Genomic DNA, 4,729 nt, shown 5'->3' with positions numbered 1-4,729 from the left:
ATATATCTCAATACTAAAGAATGCCAAAAGATCAATATTTGTTCCTAATGGAATATTGTTTTATGTGTTGTCTGGAACCTTAGAAGGGAAACAAATTTGCATTTAATGCACATACAAACTTTATCGACACCAATTCACATTACTTATTCAATTCAAACTTGTATAGAGACCTTCCCGATGTTCACAACTTATGCACAACATTTCACAACTAGTCCAACGACCAACCAATACATGCCATCAAGCTATAAAATATCAATGTGCAAAGATGTAAAATATTTCATCTCGAGTACAGGCATTATAAAATTGACGAGGGTCGTCCTTATGGCATCGGCTAACAGTAAAACACATACCATTCAAATAATATTAAAATTGACTATAAAATGGCTCCATTATGCCAAACTACCTGAAAATTCCACCATCAACAACCACAAGGAGACCAATATTGTATATCCAAAGGGGCGGCACTAGTCAATGGACTTTGTAATGCAACTGTTTATTACAACACCATTATGATCATACTACTACTTCAGATATGAACATATGCTCTCATGTAAAAATTGTAACATACCAAACCAATTCACTGATGTACCATTCCACCATTGACTAAAATGAATTACCAGAAAGAAACAACATACCTAGAGAAAGTTAATATGGTGGTTTCATGATGCACTCAACATGGCTAAGAAAGGCTTTTGTCACGAACAAACAGAGGATTTCTCGAAACTATTGCACATTCCTCCTCTAGCGAACTCTTGTCATGGCTTACACGAAACAAATTAGAATCTCTTCTCCCTTAGATTTTCCTTTGCTAGACATGAATCTTCCACCTACACTTCCAGATTATGTGGAACCAACAAATACCATTATCACAACCCTTCCAAATGGTCTCAAAGTTGCAACTGAAAACTATTTGAGCCCCATTATATCAATTGGATTGTGCATTGATTATGGTTCCGTGTATGAGACCCCGTTGTCCAGCGGAGAAAATCACCTCATGGAACGAATGGTGTTCAAAACTACAAAGAACCAAAGCCATCTTCAGATGGTGCGTGAGGTGGAAGCCATCAGAGGGAATGTTACGACATCAACATCCCAAGAACATATGGGTTACACTTTCGATGCTCTCGAAACATATCTCTCTGAGATGGTAGAATTGTTGATTGATAGTGTGAAGAACACATTTTTTCTTGACAGGAAGGTTCAGGAACTGCTAGCGAAAGTGAAATCAGAGATTGCAAAAATTTCGAACAATCCCCAAAATTTGATTCTAGAGGCACTACATTCAGTTGGCTATGCTGGTGCATTAGGGAACCCTCTCATGGCTCCTGAATCTCCTATAAACAGATTGAATGACACAATTTTTTAAGATGAAAACTTAAATCGTCAAGATAGGCATCCTATAGCTTTGAATTCTGAATGAATGCCACACAACACAAATAGTGAAATGTGATCAACTCCTCCTCTATGATTTTCAGACTAAATTTTAAAGAATAAAGCGACTCAGTGATCTGATACAGTTCTGCAAGAGAAACATTACAACTAGGATGATGCAGTAATGCCTCGGTAACATTAGATGTGCATACCCTCTAATAAAATAATGGACATAGTTATCATAATAAGAGATATAAGGAGATCGAGGTGTTTCTACGAGGCTAGGGAAATAGAGGCGTTAGAAAGAGCGATAGAATGCCAAAAATGCTTAGAGTAACGCCTTATAAGGAGTGGAGGTTGATAGTAATAGGCTCACAATGGTCATGAGCACGGCTTAAAAGCATTAGAATAGGTAGAAAATAGTGGAAAAAAATAGCACCCAAATGAAGTAATAGATTTTGATGAGCGCTAGGGAGGACATGTGAAAATGTAGAAGTTATTAAATGTCACTGACAAGAAGAAAACCTGATTGGATGGTAGATATTGTCAACACATTTAAAGCAAGGCCTCTGATATGTGTTATGGCAAGCTCACAATGGAAGAACTGAAATGCATAGTGACCACAAAACCAGTGGCTTAAGAGCAGGGAAGGACTTTGCCAGCTCTGATACCATGTTAGATATACATGGAACGTGGACAACCAAATAAGGTAAAGCATTAATACCTTTGCTATTAACAAATGATACACATATATAATACACTCATATGACTGTTGGATTCATATTCCAACGTCTCTTGGACTCCCTTACATTTTGTCTTCCACACCATAACCCTTAAAGGATTACGTGTCCAACAATAACAACCAAAGATTCCCAAAAATTGTAGCCTTTTGAATCCCTCTCAATAATGAACAAGAGAAATAGTTTAAGACTGAGTAATTTTGCATAATTATTAGTGCCCCTACCTAGCCCGTATTGAAGTTTATAGCAATTCTTCTCTAATAAATATAAAACAACAACACCCCACAATCTCACCAACAAAGGAAGTCCCACCAAAATAAGCCTAGTGGCGGGAGTGATCCACTTCTTCGTTAGTATTATTTATGGGTTTGTGAGCCAATATAACTTCAAGAATCAAAATCATAAGTAGCTGGGATTCAAGTTTCCACCCTTTCAACAGTTTGTGACTTTGCTTGGAATATGTCATTATTCCTTGCAATCCAGATTCCCTAGCAGATAGTGGGTGGGATATGTTTCATAATTTTTTGAGGCAACATGTTCCCCCCATGATTTCCCAGCTTCTTTGCATGAAGGGCCATGCCACATAGAATTTAAAGTCAAGGAGTGATGCATAATATTCCACATAACAGTGGCAATGGACACAGAAGGAACATATGGTCCATTGTCTCCTCCACACTTTACAAACCGTACACCAACTAAGCCTAATAATGCATCTCTTCTTTAGATTATCACCATTAGGGATATCATTTTCGAGCATGCACCATAAAAAAAACCTACTTTTTAGGATGATTGATACTATACGATTTGAAGCCATTTCAAATTGAACAATCTCTATACGACTAGCGAGAATAATCTTTATACTGCCAGATAGAAAGTTATCTAAGGGTCCCCATTGATGTGATATTGTGAACTCAATAATTTGCATTCATATGTCAACAATATCCATCTCCAAATGATTTTTATGGCTTAGATGCTCATGAGTCAGGATTTCTCAAGCCAAATGTTAATGGTAGGAATTTAATCTCCATCAAATATTTGCAAATATTATTAGTAGTATACAAAAATCAAAGGTTGAAATTTCTTTTCAAGGTTATATATTTTTTCCCTTTTAATTATATTCATTAATTAAAAGAATTTCATATAAAATAAGTGTATATGAAATGAGTTAAGTATTTTGGGGTATGTGGTATTAGCAAGTCATAGTATTGGTTTGTGACAAAACCTATTTATAGATTAAGAATCTCAATGATAAAGTGGGGTGAATGCTCATGGTAAGAATCTTGTTACGCGTTTTTTAAATTGTATGTATTTAAATCATATTATTTCATTTTATCATTATTAATAATAATAATATTTTAAAATAAAATTGTAGTGTAGTTAATTTGGGTGGTAAGATGAAGTATGTTGATACTTATTATGTATTGATACTCACTAGCCATTTAATTTATATGGTTGTACTAAGCAAAGTCTTCCGGTAGAAATCACATAAGATAATTTTTTGGCCCAAGTGTTTTGAACCAACAAGTGTGGTTCATCATCTAGTCCTCACGATGAAGCAAACTTGTTGGAATTTCTCTTATATGATTGCTTAGTTCATTATGAATCATAAAACCCTGAATACAGAAAATATTGCACTAAATTAATTAATTTCTAATTAATACTTTGAAAATATATCATATTCATTATTAATAATTTCATATTTTTCTAATATATATTTTTAATTTTGATTATCAATAATTATACCACTAAATAGAATATTTTTATAATTTCTATATAATATTAATTTTTTTTTTTTTTTTTTGAATTTAATTGATTTTCTAAAGTTTTATTTTATAAAATATAAAATAATAAAAATATTCAATTATGATAAATTGATACTTAGATTAATTTAACAAATCACATATATAATAATCAAATGAGTGTGGATTTATCTAAATTGTAGATTTATTAAGTATAGAGATTAAATTTCTTTTTATTCTAAAATAAGTTTAAGCATCAAAAAAATTTAATTTTTAACCATAGTAAACGTAAACCCAAGTTAATTTTAAAATAATTTAATTATAAACCATAATAATTAGATATTCCATTTAGAAAAAAAAAAATCATAATCATCAAGCCTATTTAAATTTAATAATATAATTATTATAATACAACTAGCTACTCAAACTCTTCATCATAATGATACATATCTGTACAAAATAAAAATTATATCACATTGATTTGAAAACGTGTTGTAGCACAACTCACAAACTACAGCTGTCCCCGATTTATTTTTTTAAACTAAAACACAGAAAAATTGAATAGTATGCATTCATTTATTTATTTTTTAAATATTTATGCCCATAAACACTCTAATTTTTCCGGACGTTTTCATTTCTGAAAAATCATGTAATTTGAATATCAATAATGTACCGTCATACGAGTGTATTACGAAAGCACTCGCGCGTAATGAATCGCTGAATGCCCGGAAACTTCCAATACCTCCTCGTAGGAAACCCCACTATTAAGAAACAGGGAAAAAAATAATTTTAGGGTGCGTGAAGAATGAAAGGCCATGAGTGAAGCTTTTAAATTAGAGAAGAAACCAACAGGTACCACTCAACCCGTGACGTCAATAA

The 4,729-nt window shown here is 32.8% G+C and overlaps 1 pseudogene; it reads left to right on the top strand.

Moving 5' to 3' along the window:
- Positions 1-814: 814 nt before the first annotated feature.
- LOC149195972 (mitochondrial-processing peptidase subunit alpha pseudogene) lies at positions 815-1,366 on the top strand (annotated as a pseudogene).
- Positions 1,367-4,729: the final 3,363 nt, after the last annotated feature.

Source organism: Pinus tabuliformis, chromosome 2_2 (genome assembly GCF_031772625.1).
Source record: "Pinus tabuliformis cultivar Carrire ecotype Pingquan chromosome 2_2, CPIR1, whole genome shotgun sequence".
NCBI lineage: Eukaryota > Viridiplantae > Streptophyta > Pinopsida > Pinales > Pinaceae > Pinus > Pinus tabuliformis.
Note: the sequence above shows the minus strand (reverse complement) of the source record. Positions and strands in the feature narration are given on the sequence as shown.